This window comes from Lepidochelys kempii, chromosome 1 (assembly GCF_965140285.1).
Source record: "Lepidochelys kempii isolate rLepKem1 chromosome 1, rLepKem1.hap1, whole genome shotgun sequence".
Lineage (NCBI taxonomy): Eukaryota > Metazoa > Chordata > Testudines > Cheloniidae > Lepidochelys > Lepidochelys kempii.
Window position 1 is genome coordinate 310,476,804 of NC_136380.1, and position 21,924 is coordinate 310,498,727.

At 43.5% G+C, this 21,924-nt stretch overlaps 1 protein-coding gene across 22 annotated transcripts in view; it reads right to left on the reverse strand.

Moving 5' to 3' along the window:
• Positions 1–21,924, reverse strand: part of CADPS2 (calcium dependent secretion activator 2) — a 593,917-nt gene that overhangs the window by 342,142 nt on the left and 229,851 nt on the right. The gene's annotated exons all lie outside the window — the stretch shown is intronic.

Consider the following 21,924-nt stretch of genomic DNA (forward strand, 5'->3'; position numbering starts at 1 on the left):
CAAGGACACTCATTCAGTCAATTGCATCACCGAGTATAACACTAAGGACTCTTGATGCATGGTCTGATGACCATGTTTATGCCAGGTAAAGGAAATACCATTCTAATGTTAAGTAACATTTTAAAGATTTTAAGATTTGAATGGTTTAAGGGCAACCACAAGAAGGAAAGCCAATTACAACCAGAAATATTTTGTACAAGTCTAACAGTCAAAGGTATACAACAGATTTTTGCTTTGTGACAGCAATAAAATTGTAACAAGTTAAAACTCAGAGTGTTTTTAAGCAAAGCCCTTCCCAATGCTTTTGAAATTATAGATTACACAATTAAATGAAAAAAATGTCTTAGGAGGATAACTCAAGTAATATTCTGACTGTAACGTGGGAGGTTTTAGAATGTTAAAGATAGAACATTAGTCAATTGTGTTAAATGATCTTTCCTCTTTACTTTTTAAAGAAATGTCTTCTGTTCTTCTATCCTTACTTTACTTTTTTACCCAGACTTCTCTCAATTATTTTCAGGGTGATCTCCAAATGTCTAATACACCACTAACTCTCACTAGCAACAAAAGTAGTGGTGGCAACAACAGCGCCTATATTTCAAATCAAGTCACATTTGTAAATTTGCATTGTGCAATAAGCTTCTATTCTGGATTAGATAATCTGCACTCGACAAAGGAGCCCTGTATTACCCACTTGCCCCATCTCATGAAAGTATAGTCTAGCATCTTCAGTATATAGGCTATGGTTTTTTTCATAATACATTTCAGGAGAAGTCAAGTTGTGACAAATTGTGATAGCTGACATTTATTACAGATATTTTAGAGCAATAAAGTTTCCATTCTTTTTTCCCTCAATTATATTTCAAACTCCAAGTGGGGGTGTAGTTGATTTATGAAGCCCAAATCTTCTCAAAGATAATGCCTCCCAGTAGGCTGTAATTATCAAGGCTATGATCAGGATTACTGCAACATAATGGAACAAGCCCAAGTTACTGGGTGAGAAGTGGATCACTCTATAAAGTACCCTTTCTGTTTACTCCCTCTGAAGCATCTGGCGCTGGCCACTGTTGGTCTGACCCAGTATGGCCATTCTTATTATGTTCTTAAGCCATCCACTTTTGATAACTGAGACTGGGAGGTCCTCCGACCTGGAAAACAAGATGAGGTGGGAAAAATGGACTCCCAAGATTAAGATATGCTGATGAATCCTGAAAGAAAAGGTTGAAAAGACTAGAAGGAGAAGTAGGAGATAGTTCAGGATGACACACTTGGAACCTGGGTGGTTTCAATAGACTTTTGAACCAGACCCAGGAAGTCAGACTCCAGGGCCTTGTGGAGAGGAGAGACAGTGGAGAAGGTAGTCTGTCTGCTGCATGTCTGTAAGAAACATGATCCACTATGTTAGGGAAGTCAAAGTCAGCCAGATGTGATGCTGGCCACATCAGTCCCTTGTGTAACATTTGCTATGAAAATGACAAGCCTTGACCATGTTATTGGCTTGGTGGAACTTTGTTATGAAGAGGATAGTGATCAGTTGCTCTCCATGTCCAATGAAGGCAGGACAACAAGTAATGGGCTTAATCTGCAGCAAGGGAGAGTTAGGTTAGACATTAGGAAAAACTTTCTAACTATGTAGTTAGGCTCTGGAATAGGCTTCAAAGAGAGCTTGTGAAATCCCCACCCTTGGAAGTTTTTAAGAACAGGTTAGACAAATACCTGTCAGGGATGGTCTAGGTTTACTTGGTCCTGCCTCAGCACAGGGTTACTAGCATGGTATTGCTTCTGCTCCCTAACAGGATGAGCATAACAAACCCAGTCAAGTTTCCATGAGGAATATTCACAGAAAACAAATTTAAAGAAGCCTTGCAAATGATTACTAAAAGAAACTGAGCATGTGCCCTCTTTTGCGTCTTTATGATACAGAAAGAAAGCCCAACAATAGTTTGTTATTTGCTTTCTTTATTTTTTTGTAAACATAGAAAAGTAAACAATATAATATTTGGTCCTCCCTGTTCTTGCTGGAGAACTTCTAGGAAGTCTCAGAGCTCACAATATACATCTCTAACACTTTAATTGTAGAGGAAAAGGTGTTGAATCTTAATTAAAAAAAAGGCTTCCTTTATTCAAAATGCTAGGTAATGAAGTTAAATAGGTGTTAACAAAACAAACAACTTTTCCAGTCTGACTAAAATAAAAATTAGTTAAAACAGATATTAGCATTATAAGAATGTTTTTAGACTTTATGAAACGCTTGTGGGATGCCACATGTATTAATCCTACTTACAATATCTGTATCCCATGGTATAAAGTTATATTGCATGTTTGCATTGTAAATCTCTGCAATTGTGTAACTCACCAAACAGGAAAAGCAGCATTAATTAAGGTAAAGTGCTCGTCTTGCACACAAGATGGCCCATGGAAAGTCAATGAGGCATTGTGTAGTACCAAAGGACAGAGACCTTGTTGATTACATTCCTCACCCACTCCAGGAAGGGGAAACCTGTGCATGAACTCATCCCATCAGCTTGGAATCTGAGGTGAAGGGGATAAAAATCCCTGTCAAAGAGAAACTTGGTCTCTTTATGCTGCCTGGACTCTCAGGGGCAAAGATTCCTAAACGTAAGCAAGAAATCCCCATGCTGCTTATCATGTGTCATCCCTAACGGACACCTAGAACTGCTTATTATAGAAACTTATATATTCCCCCCCCCCCACTGTTCCTCAGATGTTCCTGTTAACCGCTGGAAATGACCCACCTTGATTATCACTACAAAAGGTTTTCTTTCCCTCCCCCGCTGCTGGTAATAGGTTTCAGAGTAGCAACCCTGTTAGTCTGTATTCGTAAAAAGAAAAGGAGTACTTGTGGCACCTTAGAGACTAACCAATTTATTTGAGCATAAGCTTTCGTAAGCTACAGCTCACTTCATCTGATGCATAAAAGTGGAAAATGAAGTGAGGATGTTTTTATACACACAGACCATGAAAAAATGGGTGTTTATCACTTCAAAAGGTTTTCTCCCCCCACCCCACTCTCCTGCTAGTAACAGCTTATCTGAAGTGATCACTCTTACCAGCAGGAGAGAGGGGGGGGGAGAAAACCTTTTGAAGTGATCAACACCCATTTTTTCATTGTCTGTGTGTATAAAAACATCCTCACTGCATTTTCCACTTTTATTCATTCGATGAAGAGAGCTGTAGCTCATGAAAGCTTATGCTCAAATAAATTGGTTAGTCTCTAAGGTGCCACAAGTCCTCCTTTTCTTTTTGTAAATCTAAGACAGTAACTCGTGTGTGTGTGTGTGTGTGTGTGTGTGTGTGTGTGCACGCATGCGTTTCCTGTTTTAACCTTGTAAATTACTCCCATTTCTTTTCTTAGTTAATAAATCTTTAGCCAGGATTGGCTACAGGCATTGTCTTTGGTTTGAGATCTGAGTAGAGTTGATCTTGGGTAAGTGACTGGTCCTTTGGGACTGTGAGTTACCTAAATATTACCGTGATTTTTGGTGTAAAGTGACCATCTATCACATATTCCAGCTTGCCTGGGTGGCAAGATAGACTGGAATGCCCAAGGGAATGGTCTGTGACTCCATGGTAAGATTGTCATAGTGCTTTAAAAGTTCACACTTGTTGCTGTGTTGGAGAAATTTAATTATAGAGCACACAACCAGTTTGGGGTGTCTGCCCTGCTTTTTCACAGACAGCCTGCTCTGAGGTTGACACTCACGCTCCCCAGCCACTCCAGATGACGTGACACCACCCAATCCCCATTTATTTGACTATTTCTGATCTCAAGCACATTTCAGATATATGGAGCAATACAATATTTTCCATACCATACCAGTTAAAAATAAAAAACAACAGTAACTGTTATTTTGATAAAAACAGGAGTACTCTGAAACCTTGTGGCACCTTATAGACTAACAAATTTATTTGAGCATAAGATTTCATGGGCTACAGCCCACTTCATCGGATGCATGCAGTGGAAAATACAGTAGGACAATTTTATATACGCAGAGAACATGAAACAACAGGTGTTCCCATGCACACTATAACAAGAGCGATCAGTTAAGGTGAACTATTACCAGCAGGAAAGGAAAAAAACCTTTTGTAGTGATAATCAAGATGGGCCATTTCCAGCAGCTGACAAGAACGTGTGAGGAACAGTAGGGGGGAAAAATAAACATGGGGAAATAGTTTTACTTTGTCTACTGACACATCCACTCCCAGTCTTTATTCAAGCCTAAGTTAATGGTTTGTCCAGTTTACAAATTAATTACAATTCAGCAGTCTCTCATTGAAGTCTGTTTTTGAAGTTTTTTTGTTCTAATATTGCGACTTTTAGCTCTGTAATTGAGTGACCAGAGAGACTGAAGTGTTCTCTGACTGGTTTTTGAATGTTATAATTCTTGACATCTGATTTGTGTCCATTTATTCTTTTATGTACAGACTGTCCGGTGTGGCCAATGTACATGGCAGGGGGCATTGCTGGCACATGATGGCATATATCACATTGGTAGATGTGCAAGTGAACGAGCCTCTGATAGTGTGGCAGATGTGATTAGGCCCTATGATGGTGTCCCCTGAACAGATAAGTGGACACATTTGGCAACGGGCTTTGTTGCAAGGATAGGTTCCTAGGTTAGTGTTTTTGTTGTGTGGTTGCTGGTGAGTATTTGCTTCAGGTTGGGGGGCTTTCTGTAAGCAAGGACTGGCCTGTCTCCCAAGATCTGTGAGAGTGATGGGTTATCCTTCAGAATAGGTTGTAGATCCTTGATGATGCATTGGAGAGGTTTTAGTTGGGGGCTGAAGGTGATGGCTAGTGGCGTTCTGTTACTTTCTTTGTTGGGCATGTCCTGTAGTAGGTGACTTCTGGGTACTCTTCTGATTCTGTCAATCTGTTTCTTCAGTTCAGCAGGTGGGTACTGTAGATGTAAGAACGTTTGATAGAGATCTTGTAGGTGTTTTTCTCGGTCTGAGGGGTTGGAGCAAATGTGGTTGCATTGTAGAGCTTGGCTGTAGACAATGGATCGTGTGGTGTGAGCTGGATGAAAGCTGGAGGCTTGTAGGTAAGTATAACGGTCAGTAGGTTTCTGGTATAGGGTGGTGTTTATGTGACCATCACTTATTAGCACTGTAGTGTCCAGGAAGTGGCTCTCTTGTGTGGACTGGTCCAGGCTGAGGTTGATGGTGGGATAGAAATTGTTGAAATCATGGTGGAATTCCTCAAGAGCTTCTTTTCCATGGGTCCAGATGATGAAGATGTCATCAATGTAGCACAAGTAGAGTAGGGGCATTAGGGGATGAGAGCTGAGGAAGCGTTTTTTAAGTCAGCCATAAAAATGTTGGCATACTGTGGGGCCATGTGGTACCCATAGCAGTGCCGCTGATTTGAAGGTATACATTGTCCCCAAATGTGAAATAGTTATGGGTGAGGACAAAGTAAAAAGTTCAGCCACCAGGTTTGCCGTGACATTATTGGGCTTGTAGTCCATCTTTGTGTGGAATGTTGGTGTAGAGGGCTTCTACATCCATAGTGGCCAGGATGGTGTTTTCAGGAAGATCGCCGATGGATTGTAGTTTCCTCAGGAAGTCAGTGTGTCTCGAAGATAGCTGGGAGTGCTGGTAGCATAGAGCCTGAGGAGGGAGTCTACATAGTCAGAAAATCCTGCTGTCAAGGTGCCAATGCCTGAGATGATGGGGTGTCCAGGATTTCCAGGTTTATGGATCATGGGTAGCAGATAGAATACCCCTGCTCAGGGTTCTAGGGGTGTGTCTGTGCGGATTTGCTCTTGTGCTTTTTCAGGGAGTTTCTTGAGCAGATGGTGTAGTTTCTTTTGGTAACCAATGTGACATATGCCATCATGTGCCAGCACTGCCCTCTGCCATGTACACTGGCCAAACCGGACAGTCTCTACATAAAAGAATAAATGGACACAAATCAGACGTCAAGAATTATAACATTCAAAAACCAGTCAGAGACACTTCAATCTCTCTGGTCACTCGATTACAGACCTAAAAGTCGCAATATTACAACAAAAAAACTTCAAAAACAGAATCCAACAAGAGACTGCTGAATTGGAATAATTTGCAAACTGGACACCATTAAATTAGGCTTGAACAAAGACTGGGAGTGGATGGGTCATTACACAAAGTAAAACTATTTCCCCATGTTTATTTTTCCCCTCTACTGTTCCTCACACGTTCTTGTCAACTGCTGGAAATGGCCCATCTTGATTATCACTACAAAAGGTTTTTTTTCTCTCCTATTGATAATAGCTCACCTTAACTGATCACTCTCGTTATAGTGTGCATGGTAACACCCGTTGTTTCATGTTTTCAGTGTATATAAAATCGTCCTACTGTATTTTCCACTGCATACATCTGATAAAGTGGGTTGTAGCCCATGAAAGCTTATGCTCAAATAAATTTGTTAGTCTCGAAGGTGCCACAAGTACTCCTGTTCTTTTTCCGGATACAGACTAACATGGCTGCTACTCTGAAACCTGTTATTTTGATATGTATAAAGATAACTTAATTACGTTGTCAAAATAACAAAACATTTATCCTTTAATTTATTTACTAAACTCCCCTCTGAAGTGTTTATTTTAATTCATTCAGGATGACTGAGTAGCTCATCCTACTGGGATAACTCATATGACTGGAGTACTGTCATGGATGGTTATAAACTGTTCAGGAAGGACAGGCAGGGCAGAAAAGGTGGGGGAGTAGCACTGTATGTAAGGGAGCAGTATGACTGCTCAGAGCTCCGGTACGAAACTGCAGAAAAACCTGAGTGTCTCTGGATTAAGTTTAGAAGTGTGTGCAACAAGAGTGATGTAGTGGTGGGAGTCTGCTATAGACCACCGGACCAGGGGGATGAGGTGGATGAGGCTTTCTTCCGGCAGCTCACGGAAGCTACTAGATCGCATGCCCTGATTCTCATGGGTGACTTTAATTTTCCTGATATCTGCTGGGAGAGCAATACAGCGGTGCATAGACAATCCAGGAAGTTTTTGGAAAGCGTAGGGGACAATTTCCTGGCGCAAGTGCTAGAGGAGCCAACTAGGGGGGGTGCTTTTCTTGACCTGCTGCTCACAAACCGGGTAGAATTAGTGGGGGAAGCAAAAGTGGATGGGAATCTGGGAGGCAGTGACCATGAGTTGGTTGAGTTCAGGATCCTGACGCAGGGAACAAAGGTAAGCAGCAGGATACGGACCCTGGACTTCAGGAAAGCAGACTTCGACTCCCTCAGGGAACGGATGGCCAGGATCCCCTGGGGGACTAACTTGAAGGGGAAAGGAGTCCAGGAGAGCTGGCTGTATTTCAAGGAATCCCTGTTGAGGTTACAGGGACAAACCATCCCGATGAGTCGAAAGAATAGTAAATATGGCAGGCGACCAACTTGGCTTAATGGTGAAATCCTAGCAGATCTTAAACATAAAAAAGAAGCTTACAAGAAGTGGAAGGTTGGACATATGACCAGGGAAGAGTATAAAAATATTGCTCGGGCATGTAGGAATGTTATCAGGAGGGCCAAATCGCACCTGGAGCTGCAGCTAGCCAGAGATGTCAAGAGTAACAAGAAGGGTTTCTTCAGGTATGTTGGCAACAAGAAGAAAGCCAAGGAATGTGTGGGCCCCTTACTGAATGAGGGAGGCAACCTAGTGACAGAGGATGTGGAAAAAGCTAATGTACTCAATGCTTTTTTTGCCTCTGTTTTCACTAACAAGGTCAGCTCCCAGACTGCTGCGCTGGGCATCACAAAATGCGGAAGAGATGGCCAGCCCTCTGTGGAGATAGAGGCGGTTAGGGACTATTTAGAAAAGCTGGACGTGCACAAGTCCATGGGGCCGGACGAGTTGCATCCGAGAGTGCTGAAGGAATTGGCGGCTGTGATTGCAGAGCCACTGGCCATTATCTTTGAAAACTCGTGGCGAACCGGGGAAGTCCCGGATGACTGGAAAAAGGCTAATGTAGTGCCAATCTTTAAAAAAGGGAAGAAGGAAGATCCTGGGAACTACAGGCCAGTCAGCCTCACCTCAGTCCCTGGAAAAATCATGGAGCAGGTCCTCAAAGAATCAATCCTGAAGCACTTGCATGAGAGGAAAGTGATCAGGAACAGCCAGCATGGATTCACCAAGGGAAGGTCATGCCTGACTAATCTAATCGCCTTTTATGATGAGATTACTGGTTCTGTGGATGAAGGGAAAGCAGTGGATGTATTGTTTCTTGACTTTAGCAAAGCTTTTGACACGGTCTCCCATAGTATTCTTGTCAGCAAGTTAAGGAAGTATGGGCTGGATGAATGCACTATAAGGTGGGTAGAAAGCTGGCTAAATTGTCGGGCTCAACGGGTAGTGATCAATGGCTCCATGTCTAGTTGGCAGCCGGTATCAAGTGGAGTGCCCCAAGGATCGGTCCTGGGGCCGGTTTTATTCAATATCTTCATAAATGATCTGGAGGATGGTGTGGATTGCACTCTCAGCAAATTTGCGGATGATACTAAACTGGGAGGAGTGGTAGATATGCTGGAGGGGAGGGATAGGATAAAGAAGGACCTAGACCAATTGGAAGATTGGGCCAAAAGGAATCTGATGAGGTTCAATAAGGATAAGTGCAGGGTCCTGCACTTAGGACGGAAGAACCCAATGCACAGCTACAGACTAGGGACCGAATGGCTAGGCAGCAGTTCTGCAGAAAAGGACCTAGGGGTGACAGTGGACGAGAAGCTGGATATGAGTCAGCAGTGTGCCCTTGTTGCCAAGAAGGCCAATGGCATTTTGGGATGTATAAGTAGGGGCATAGCGAGCAGATCGAGGGACGTGATCGTTCCCCTCTATTCGACATTGGTGAGGCCTCATCTGGAGTACTGTGTCCAGTTTTGGGCCCCACACTTCAAGAAGGATGTGGATAAATTGGAGAGAGTCCAGCGAAGGGCAACAAAAATGATTAGGGGACTGGAACACATGAGTTATGAGGAGAGGCTGAGGGAGCTGGGATTGTTTAGCCTGCAGAAGAGAAGAATGAGGGGGGATTTGATAGCTGCTTTCAACTACCTGAAAGGGGGTTCCAAAGAGGATGGCTCTAGACTGTTCTCAATGGTAGCAGATGACAGAACGAGGAGTAATGGTCTCAAGTTGCAGTGGGGGAGGTTTAGATTGGATATTAGGAAAAACTTTTTCACTAAGAGGGTGGTGAAACACTGGAATGCGTTACCTAGGGAGGTGGTAGAATCTCCTTCCTTAGAGGTTTTTAAGGTCAGGCTTGACAAAGCCCTGGCTGGGATGATTTAACTGGGAATTGGTCCTGCTTTGAGCAGGGGGTTGGACTAGATGACCTTCTGGGGTCCCTTCCAACCCTGATATTCTATGATTCTATGATTCATGGAAAGGACTGAAGTGAAGTCACAAATGAGTTGAGCTTTGCTATAATGAAAAGCATGTTGCATTTTCACTGTCTGATATATCTTGACGCACCACGTGAGCTTCACATAAATGAAAGAAACTGGCAGAGAAGTTACAAAACTCAACAGAACTATTTCTATTTTCATGCATATAAAAACAAACAAAAACGTGGAGGGGGAGAAATAAGATCAAAGTATTTTAGTTTACTAAATACTAAAATAAATGAATATCTGTTAATTAGCATAGGATACTGAACAGGAAGGAAAGGGCTATAGTATGTGGCAATGAAACGGAACAAACATCTCAAGTAGTCTTCTCCCATATCTTACAAGTTCCCTTATGGAAAAATCCAATGGAATCTAATAGAGAATTATACCCAGGCCACTGAATTCCACAGGTTAATCTAAACATTCTATAGATAAGAAACATTTTTCTATTAGACTCTGTAGATTGTTTAGAATAATTTATATTGAACCCTATTAGCTACGATCCTGTTAAATTATATCGGCCTAGCTCATAAACGTGTATTATAATCATGGGCAGACCTAATAAAATAATTAAAAGAAAAAAGTTTAATAAAGCCCTGTTATGAAGCAAATACTGCCAAAAAGAATGTGTCTCAATGTATAAGGTCAAAGAAATTTTCCACTGGTCCAAACCTATGCTATTAGAGAAAGGGACCATGGATAAACATGATGCAGACTACGGCTGGAATTATCTCCCTAAACTTTTGAAAGTAAAGGCTAAGTCAAAATGCAACTTAAAGAAACTTAAACTGTGCATTCTTCTTAAGGTCAAAATAAACAAACACAAACAGACTTTTAAAAATTAAAGCATTTAATCTAAAACCCCAAGTACAGTGAATGTTATGTTATGGTTATCAGCTTTTATTTACTTATTTTCATAGGGATATAAGCTATGTTAAAAAGCGCTATAGGGAATTCTTATTTCTATTTCTGTGTGTGCTTCTCTGATCATTGGTGAGTATCATTCCCTCATGTCTGAGAGATACTTGACTAGTCCTGGATCACAGATAGGATATCTCTCTCTCACACACACAAACATACACACACCCCTAAGATGCGTCAGCCTACCTATTAAAGTAAGTGAAAGTACTTGTCACTCCATTCTTACTGGGATAGGTAATGAAAAGTGAAAAAATATAAAATAGGCCATCAGTTAAGAGAGAGGGTCATCTATGCTAATGGGGCTTAGTTTGCACCCTTCCCTCAAGTTGCCAGAATACCCCCATAGCATTCAGTAAGTCCCCTCCACACCCCTGCCCAACCCCACTCTGCACACTGCAGGCTGCAAGGGAGGTACTGTAATGCCGTTTACATGAACTCTACATTGCTCCTGTGCAGGTGGAATTCTTCCCCAGCTGCTTGTGGATCCTCTATGGTCTCTGCATGCAGCCAGAGTGACCTATTGGAGCTGGAAGCAGGTCCAGAACTGGTCTCTAAATCTCAAGTATCAATTCACCCATTACTGAAATGCAATATTTGCTTGCTCATTTTGAAGACTGAAAAATAACAGGCAGTTGAAAGTAGGAAAGAAACTGAACAGTCAATCACTGAATCATTGGATACGATTACATGAGCTGGAGTTTGGCCAGGATATTGGCACTAGCATTTCAACATTACTGCAGTACTCCTGTGACTTACATGCTCTACAGAGAGCTCAAACTTGTGGCTAACAAATATCAGATGATATGAGTGTCTTTTTATTCTGCTGTTAATGGGACAATTTTTATTGTGAAGTGAATATTTACAGGAAAGCAAAAAGCTCTCTCAACTGTGGCATAATTTGCTAATATGGATAAAAATCCATTATACCAAGATATACTTGATATATGTTTCTAAGCTCTGTCAGCTGGAAAGAGATAATAAACATACTGTAGTTTGTCTTCTTGAATGACTCTATCCCAGAGGTGGGCAAACTACAGCCCGCGGGCCACATCCAGCCTGCAGGACCGTCCTGCCCTGCCCCTGAGCTCCTGGCCCAGGGAGGCTCACCCCCGGCCCCTCTCCCAGTGTTCTGCCTTCCTTGCAGCCGTGCCACCGCGTGGGCAGCGCTCTGGGTGGCGGGGCTGCACGTTAATGCAGGGCAGCGCAGCAGCATATCTGGCTCTGGCTGGGCGGCGCAGCTGCCAGACATGCTGCCCTGAGCAGCATGGTAAGGGGACCGGGGTGCATAACGGGCAGGGGGTCCCAGGGGGCTGTCAGGGGACAGAGAACAGTTAGATGGGGTGGAGATTTGGGGGGAGGGGGAGGTGGTCAGGGGATGGGGAACAGTGGGCGGTTGGATAGGGGGTAAGGTCCCAGGGGGCGGGAGTCCCGGGAGGGGGCAGTCAGGGGACAAGGAGCAGGGGGGGTTGGATGGGTTGGGATTTCTGAGGGGGGCAGTCAGGGGGTAGAGAGTGGGAGGGGTTGGATAGGAGGAAGGCGCCAGGCTGTTTGGGGACACACAGCCTTCCCTACCCGGTCCTCCATACACTTTTGCACCCTGATGTGACCCTCGGGCCAAAAAGTTTGCCCACCCCTGCTCTATCCTATCCTAGATCAACACTAACGTTCTTGCATTCACTAGGTGTGACAGTAGAATTATGAACTCTAATATAAAAATGAATATGATATTTTACAGGAAAAAATGGTTCAGATTTTAAAATACCATGTGCTGGGGAAACTTTAAAAATATATGTTGATCACCAAAAACTGTAGATCTGTTACTCTTTTTAAGTTAGATCACTGCTGGTAAAAAAAAAAAACAGCTGTCAAGGAAAGAATCCATAATTCCTAATTTTGATTGTCGAAAATAAAAGCTATCTGGGAATACTTGACATGACAAACAATTCATCTGAGTGCAAGAAGCCAGTCTTAAAATGTTGTTGTAATGGAATGGTAAATGGTATTTATACGGTTCAGACACTAGGTGGCACTGTGTGAACAATACCATTTTTAAACTAACTTCAGTCATATCTGGGAGACCATTAAAGTATCTTATGATGAACAGAGCTCATGTGTATAAGCAAGCTCTGTGAGAAGTCCATATCTGATACAGAAGAACATGGCATGGTGTCAGAAATAAAGTAAGAACAGAAACAGAAGAAAAACATCAACAAAGGTTATAGACTGAAAGAACAAAGCAACAAAAGTTGTAGGACCTCATCAACATGCTACTCTTCAATGCCCCAGAGAACTTCAGCTTTGACAAACATTCACAATGGACAGACTGGAAACAATAATTTTGCAAGATTTTGCTTTGCAAACAAACTCCACAAAGAAATTGGCAATATACACGTATTTTCTGTAATTTATTCTATGGGGAAGCAAGCAGAGCATATATTGTCTTTGTAAAATCAAAGGATTTCAGTCACAAACATGACCGTGAAAGAGTTCTGGCTAAGTCTGGCTATGTCTTTATACTCCAGAGAAATGTGGTTTATAAAAGAGCATTTTTTTTGCAGCAGAGAATTCAAGAACCAAGGGAAATGTTGTATGTTTTATAAGAGCTCTACATATATTGGCTGAAAACTGAGATTCTGGAAATGCAAAACATGAAAATATCAGACAGGCTAGTTATTGGGTTACTTGATAAAAACCTTTCACATCAGCTACAAGTGAAGAGAGATTTAACCCTAGCCACAGTTATACAAAATAGCAAAGCTGTCAGAATTAGTCAAAGAACAGAACAAAAAGGAAACTAGCTTGAAAACTATAAACAGACACTTGAAAGTGAAAAGTCATTATCATAAAACCCCTGAGGCAAGGAGAGAGAACTGCTAGGCTAAGAGGGACAAATTCCAGACTATATGCTCATATCCCAAGAGATGATGCATGTCCAGCCAGAGGTGCACAGTGTAATGCATGCATGAAATATGGACATGTTTCAACAGTTTGCCGCAACAGTAAGGTAGCTGAATCCTATTATGGACAATCAAGAGCTACTGTTTCTGGGATCTATCACTTAGGATGACATAGAACCTGCCTGGAGAGTGAATCTGAATATTCATGGAAATACTATTGACTTTAAAATTGACTCAGGAGCTGACATCATAGCCCTCTCTGATGGGACTTACGATCACCTTCAACCCTAGAAGTCTCCTGACACAGCTCTGACTAGCCCGGGAGGTATTCTGAACTGCATTGCCAGTTCACTACAGAAACAACTTACAATGACAAAAGCCATGTATTCTGACTGCATGTGATCAACGGACCACAGACCAACAACCTTGTCAGTTACAGTGTGGCAGCCACAATGGGCCTAGTGAGAAAGGCAGAAGAACTCAATGGAGGATTTGATATTACACTTTTGAAAGAAGATCCAGTGCAAATCAACTAAAAAAGAGACAATACTGAGCCATATACTATATAAACACCCTTACCAGAGAGACTTTGGAAAAGACTAGCTGCAAATTTATGCAAATTCAGTATTACCTGGTCATACTGGACTATTTTTCCAGGATATAGAAATAATGTACTTGAAAGACATAGGATGTCACAGTGTTATCAAGAACCTGAAGTGCACTTTTCCTCACTACGGTATTCCAAAACAACTAGTGATGGACAATGGATCACAAAGTACTGCAGGAGAATTTAAGTCATTCCAAACGAAATATGATTTTGGTCATATTAATAGCAGCCCATATTACCCAAAAGTGAGTAGAGAGGCTGAGAGAGCTGTACAGACAGCCAAGAAAATCCTACAGCAGGAAGAGCCATTCCTTGCTCTTTTGCGTCACAGAGTAACACCAATGGCGGCTACTGGATATAGTCCAGCACACTCAGAACTACTGTTCCAACTTTGGAAAAGAATCTATTTTTAAGTGGCCAGACATGAAAAGAGTAGCCAAATCCAATAAAAAAAAGCTAAAGAGCCTATAAACATTTTTACAACAGACATCATTCATTTAGAGAACTGCCAGGTCTAGCTTCTGGTGACCATGTTCATGTCAAATTGGATAGAAAAAAAATATGGACAACTCCAGCTGTCGCATAGAAAAAGAATTCAATGCCCAGATCATGTGATCGTGACCAATAGTGGAGAGTTCAACCGAAACAGTCAACATCTACAGCTTGTTCCTCAGAAAGAACAATCAACAAAGTCAACTCTATAGATGATAGACGCAGAACAAAAAGATAACTCAAAGATTCCGAAGTGATCACAGCAAGTCGTTGCAACTAATGGACACTTAGATATCCAAGGTGTTATGTGTTCAGGTCATGTAATTAAAAAACCAGAACAATTCAGAGACACTTAGACTGATATGTACTGAACTTATTGTAAAGGATAAGAATGTAGAACTCAAAGGGGGAGATGTAATGGAATGCTAAACTGTAGTATATTGTTCAGCCACTACATAGCACTGTGTGTAAAAGATATTATTTAAAGGAACTTTAGTCATACCTGGCAGAGCATTAAAGGATTTTATGATGAATGCAGCTGGTGTGTATAAGCAAGCTCTGTGACCAGTCCACATCTGGTACAGAAGAATGTGACAGTTGTACTCCTTTTAGAAATGTCTGAACTACAGAATAGTAACCATTTTTATAAACCACTTTATGAAGTGGAAATGATTTCTAGATAAAATCTCCTAGTTGTGAACTATAACAAGAATATAAAAACTTTTTATGATGTTTCCTCTTTTTGTTAATTTTGAAGCACCTGATTTCTTGGGTGACCTCTGGGGCTCTCATATCTACAGCAACAGGTATTTTTTATGGATTATCAACAGGAAAAGGCAGGATTATCAACAAGGAAAGGCCCTTGTAAAAGGACTTCCCATAACTGTAAACAAAGATTTAGAAGATTCTAGGAGGCATGGAACTTCACCCCTTGTGCAGTATATCCAAAATGGCAGCTGGGATTTTCCTTGCTCTGTGCAAAATCATGCCCTTGGTACACAGAAGCCATGACATTTCCAACCTGTTTAGAAAGATTGCAAAATCTACATATTTCCAGAATATTCACTTATGTAAAGGAAGAAATTAGAGTAGCAACAGAGCAGAGGAGGAATGGAACTAAACTTTAGTGGAAGTCATATTAGCATTTTCACTTCCTTTAAAATGAATTTTAATCATCCAAAAAGTAAGCTTTACTTTTTAGAAAGCTTACCCAGCAGAATTATTATTCAGATTTCATCCAACTAGTCCTGAGAGGGATTATCTTTGCTTCTCCATTCCTTCCCCTATTAAAAAACCCCCATCATGACTGGAGTAAACAGTTGTCTTCTGCTATTCTACAAAACATCATGGTGTCCCGAAGTGGCCGCATTCTGCCACCACCAGAGAGACTCTAAGAAAAAAATGGTTACCTACCTTTTGTAACTGTTGTTCTTTGAGATGTGTTGCTCATGTCCATTCCAAGTACGTTGCATGCACAGTCGTCGGAAGGTTTTTCCCCTAGCTGCATCTATCAGGTCGGCTGTGGAACACACTGGAGTCGCGCCTTCATGGCAGTGTATATAGGTCCCTGCTGACCCACCACCTCCTCAGTCCCTTCTTGCCAGAGTACTCCAACAGAGGGGTAGGTGGGTGGGTCTTGGAATGGACATCAGCAACACATCTCGAAGAACAAGAGTTATGAAAGGTAGGTAACTGTTTTTTTCTTCAAGTGCTTGCTCATGTTAATTCCAACTAGGTGACTCCGAAGCAGTTCCCAGGAGGAGGGGTCAAAGTTCACTGAATCACAGACTGCAGCACCACCCTACCAAATGTGGCATCATCTCTAGCCTGCTGAGTAATCGTGTAGTGTCATGTAAAGGTGTGGATCAACGACCACGTCGCTGCCCTGCAGATGCCTTGAATGGGAACCTGTGCCAGGCATGCCACCGAGGAAGCCTGCGTTCTTGTGGAGTGCACTGTCAACGCTGGGGCAGGAGTCTTTGCTAGATTGTAGCATGCCCCGATACAGGCCATAATCCATGACAAGATCCTTTGGGACGACACCGGCAGCCCCCTCATCCGCTCAGCAATTGCAATGAAAAACTGTATTGACTTTAGAAACAGCTTCGTCCATTCAATGTAAAAAGTTAATGCTCGTCTGACATCCAGGGAGTGGAGCATCTGTTCACGGTTACTAGCATGTTGCTTAGGGAAGAACAGTGGAAGAAAAATGTCCTGGTCCGCATGATTTTGCGAAACTATCTTTGGGAGGAAGGCTGGACCTTGTCCTTGTAAAAACAGTATAAAGGGGCTCAGACGTCAAGCTCTTAAGCTCAAACACCCTCCTGGCTGAAGTTAAAGCCACTAGGAATGCCACTTTCCAGGAAAGATAAAGGCAAGAACATGTTGCTATGGGCTCAAAAGGAGGGCCCACTAGCCTTGAGCGCAGCAGATTGAGATTCCATGGGGGGGAAATCAGCTGTCTTACCTGACATTACAGTCTATCTAGTCCTTTGAGGAAGTGGCCAACCCTGGGGTTAGCGAATACTGACCGGCCAGCAGAACCGGGGTGGAAAGCCAAGATGGCAGCCAGGTACACCTTTATTGATGACACTGCCAGGCCTTGCTGGTTTAGGTACAGTAAATAATCCAGAATAAAAGGAATCAATGACTGTAATGGCAAAGTGTCTTTTTGCAGTGACCAAATTGAGAATCTCTTCCACTTAGGCAGATAAGTGGCTTGAATGGATGGTTTCCTGCTGCCAAGAAGAACCTCCCTAACGGAGTCTAAGCATGTGAGCGCCAAGGGGTTTATCCATGGAGTTTCCTTGCCATGAGGTGGAGAGTCTCTAGATTGGGATGCTGGAGGGGACCATGACCCCGTGTGATCAAGTTGGGGATCCGGGGAAGTGTTATGGATGTGTCCACTGACAGGTCTAGAAGCATGGTGAACCAGTGTTGACATGGCCATCCTGGTGCTATCAAGATAATTGATGCTCCTTTTCTGCGGACCTTCAGCAGGATCTTGCGTACGAGCAGGAAGGGCGGGAATGCATACAGCAAGTGCCTATTCCAACGGAGGAGAAAGGTGTCTGTGAGCAAGCCCAGGCCATGATTCAGGAAGGAACAGAACTGCTGACACTTCCTGTTGCACCGTGTTGCTAACAAGTCTGTCTGGGGAAATTCCCACCTTTGGAAGATATTGCGACATCCAGGCGGAAGGACCACTCGTGGTTGTGAAAAGACCTGCTGAGATGATCGGCCAGTTTGTTCTGAGAGTCTGGAACGTGAGATGCCTGCAGATGTATGGAGTGGGCAATGCAGAAGTCCCACAGCTTGAGGGCTTCCTGGCACAGGGGAGAAGAGGGAGTACCACCCTGTCTGTTTATATAGATCATTGCTGTCACGGTTCCTTCCCCACTCTGAACTCTAGGATACAGATGTGGGGACCTGCATGAAAGACCCCCCTAAGCTTATTCTTACCATCTTAGGTTAAAAACTTCCCCAAGGTACAAACTTTGCCTTGTCCTTGAACAGTATGCTGCCACCACCAAGCGTTTTAAACAAAGAACAGGGAAAGAGAGCACTTGGGAGACGTCTTCCCCGAAAAAATATCTCCTCAATCCCTACACACCCCCTTTCCTGGGGAGGCTTGAGAATAATATCCGAACCAATTGGTTACAAAATCGTCAAAGACCCAAACCTCTGGATCTTGGAACAATGGAAAAATCAGTCAGGTTCTTAAAAGAAAGATTTTATTTAAAGAAAAGAAAGGTAAAAATCATCTCTGTAAAATCAGGATGGAAAATACTTTACAGGGTATTCAGATTCAAAACACAGAGGATCCACCTCTGGGCAAAACCTTAAAGTTACAGAAACCAGAAATAAACGTCCCTCTTAACACAGGGAAAATTCACATAAAACAAAAGATAAACTAATCTGCCTTGCCTGGCTTACCTATACTGGTTGCAATATTGGAGACTTGGATTAGGATGGGTTGGAGAAGATGGATTTCTGTCTGGCCTCTCTCAGTCTCAAGAGAGAACAATCACATAAACAAAGAGGACAAACAAAAGCCTTCCTCGCCCAAGATTTGAAAGTATCTTGTCCCCTTATTGGTCCTTTGGGTCAGGTGCCAGCCAGGTTAGCTGAGCTTCTTAACCCTTTACAGGTAACAGGATGTTGCCTCTGGCCAGGAGGGATTTTATAGCACTGTATACAGAAAGGTGGTTACCCTTCCCTTTACATTTATGACAATTGCTGTTGTATTGTTTGTCAATACTGATTCAAATCCATCTGGAGGGAAGATGTGTAACATCTGGCAAGCACAGCAAATGATACATAGTTCCCTTATATTGATGTGCAGCAGAAGTTCTGCTTGGGACCAGAGACTGATTCTTCCGAAGTGCATCCCCGCCCTCCCAATCCATCTCCGACACGTATGTTACTAGAGACAGCGAAGGTTGGGGCCCAGAGAAGGTCAATCTCACACACAACACTTGCAGGTCAAGCCACCTCCGGAAGAACTCAATAACTGGAGGAGAGAGTGTGACCAACTTGTCTAGACAGTCTCGGTTCAGCCTATACAATGAGGCTAGCCACGCCTAAAGGGGACGGAGCCGCAACCTGGCATGCTGTACTACATAAGTACAAATGGTCATATGGCCGAGCAGCTTCAGGAAATTTTGAACCGTAGTGGTAGGGTATCGCCTGAGTTCCTCTATGATGGCGCCCATGGTGAGAAAGCAAGTTTCCGGAAGAAATGCCTGGCTTGACCAGAGTCTAGGAGACCTCCTATGAACTCTATCCTCTGAGTCAGGGCTAGGGTCCATTTCACAGTGTTCAGTATCAGACTAAGCCTGTGGAATGTTGTCCGAAGTAGGCTCACATGAACCTCCAACTTTGTCCTTGGAGCGGCTTTTGATTAGACAGTCATCTAGGTACAGAAATACTTGCAGTTGCCACTTCCACAGGAAAGCTGCCATAACCAACATGCATTTGCTGAACATCCAAGGGGCCGCCGAGAGGCTGAAAGGGAGAACTGTAAATTGATAGTGAGTGTTGTTGTCAAGGTTCCTCCCCCACTCTGAACTCTAGGGTACAGATGTGGGGACCTGCATGAAAACCTCCTAAGCTTACTTTTACCAGCTTAGGTTAAAACTTCCCCAAGGTACAAATTAATTTTATCCTTTGCCCTTGGAATATCCACTGCCACCACCAAACTCTAACTGGGTTTACTGGGAAACGTAGTTTGGACACGTCTTTCCCCCCAAAATCCTCCCAACCCTTGCACCCCACTTCCTGGGAAAGGTTTGGTAAAAATCCTCACCAATTTGCATAGGTGACCACAGACCCAAACCCTTGGATCTGAGAACAATGAAAAGGCATTCAGTTTTCTTACAAGAAGACTTTTAATAGAAATAGAAGGAAATAGAAGTAAAGGAATCACCTCTGTAAAATCAGGATGGTAGATACCTTACAGGGTAATTAGATTCAAAACATAGAGAATCCCTCTATGCAAAACCTTAAGTTACAAAAAAGACATACAGACAGGAATAGTCATTCTATTCAGCACAGTTCTTTTCTCAGCCATTTAAAGAAATCATAATCTAACGCATACCTAGCTAGATTACTTACTAAAGTTCTAAGACTCCATTCCAGTTCTATCCCCGGCAAAAGCAGCGTACCGACAGACACAGACCCTTTGTTTCTCTCCCTCCTCCCAGCTTTTGAAAGTATCTTGTCTCCTCATTGGTCATTTTGGTCAGGTGCCAGCGAGGTTACCTTTAGCTTCTTAACCCTTTACAGGTGAGAGGATTTTTCCTTTGGCCAGGAGGGATTTTAAAGGGGTTTACCCTTCCCTTTATATTTATGACACGCCCCCCAAATCTCAGCTAGGGTGAAACACTGGCTGGGATTTCTTCCTGGAACTCTAGGAAAAACAGAGTTATTCAGACACATGCATCTCTAAATATACTACCAAGTACATAAAGACTAACAATATTTTCCACATCTCAAGGAACAGAACCCTCTGCCCCTGAACTCCAGAGGGACCTCCTCTACCACCTCGAGTTGTAGGAGTGTTTGCACCTCCTGCATGAGAAGTTGTTCGTGAGAAGGGTCCCTGAAGAGGGATGGGGAAGGAGTGAACAGAATTGGAGGGAATATCCCAATTCTACCATGCTCAAGACCCATTGGTCTGAGGTGATTTGTGCCCAGGCATGGTAGAAATGGGATAGATGATTTACAAAGCGAGGGGAAGGATCCAGGATCTGCATTGGTGCATTGCCCCCCATGTCCACCTTCCAAGTTTGGCTTGCAGATTGAGGACTGCTTCGCTGAACCCAGGCCCTGGTTCAAGTTCAACTGAAAGGATCTCCGTCTATTACTCCTGCCCTGCTTCTTGCTATAGTCCTATGTAGGTGGGGCAGGGTAGAAGCAAGGGGTAAAATGCAGCTTAAAATGCTTCCTCTGTCGGGAGGTCTGGCATATGAAGCCCCAGGGACTTTAGTATTGCCCGTGAGTCTTTCAGACTATGGAGCTTAGAGTCTGTTTGCTCCCAGAAAAGCCCTAAACAGTCAAAGGAAAGTCCTGGATTGTCTGATGGACTTTGTGCGGGAGTCCCAACACCTGAAGCCATGAACTCCTTCTCAGGGCTACGACTGCCGACAAAGTATGAGCTGCTGAGTCCACCGAATCTAGGGAGGCCTGTAAGGAGGTCCTCACGATGACCTTGCCTTTTTCAAGAACAGCAGCAAACTCCTAGTGGGAGTCCACTGGAACTAGCTCCTTGAATTTGGACAACATAGTCCAACAGTTAAAACTGTAGCAGCTTAGGACTGCCTGCTGGTTGGGATTGTGAAGCTGGACCCCCCACCCCCACCTGGTAGAATATACTTTCCTACCGAAGAGATCCAGCTTCTTCACCTCCGTGGACTTAGGAGTGGGTCCCGACTATCCTTGCCTTTCCTCTTCGTTGGCAACCTGAGTGAGTGCCCAGCTGAGGGTGAATGCACAGGTACTCATACCCTTTTGAAGGCACAAAATACTTCCTCTCCACCCCTTTTGTCTGTGTGGGGAGGGGAGGCGTGCTTTTGCCACAGTGCTTTAGTAGTATTCTGGATGGTCTTAATGAGGGGAAAAGCCACCCCAGAATGTCACCCATGGGGTCGGTCTCCTCCGACACCTCCTCTTCCTGCATGCTCAAATTTTGAGTCACCCTTCTGAGCAACTCCTGGTGGGCTCTGTTGTTCATGGCCGGAAGCGTGGTGGATGTGCCCGCCAATGCTTCATCAGGGGAGGATAAGGAAGATGCCTTCAGAGGCACCAGGTCTTCCTGACCCTCCAGCTTGAGGAGATCCCACTGCACCGACACATCCTGGTACTGGCCCCGGTGCCAGTCCTGCTGTGGTCTCAGTGCAGGCCTGCGTGCCCATCTCTTGGCCTCATGGAGGTTCATGGGCTACAAATGATGATGATGGAGGGGCCCATGCTCCAATAACACTGACGAGGATCTGGACTCCAGCTCTTGGGCTTGGTGGTAGGCCCACGGGGTCCAGAAGGGACACTGAGCAGGCACCTGCCCCTGTGGAGGCCACGGCTTCATAGTCAATGGTTGCCCTTCCTCTTGTCTGGAG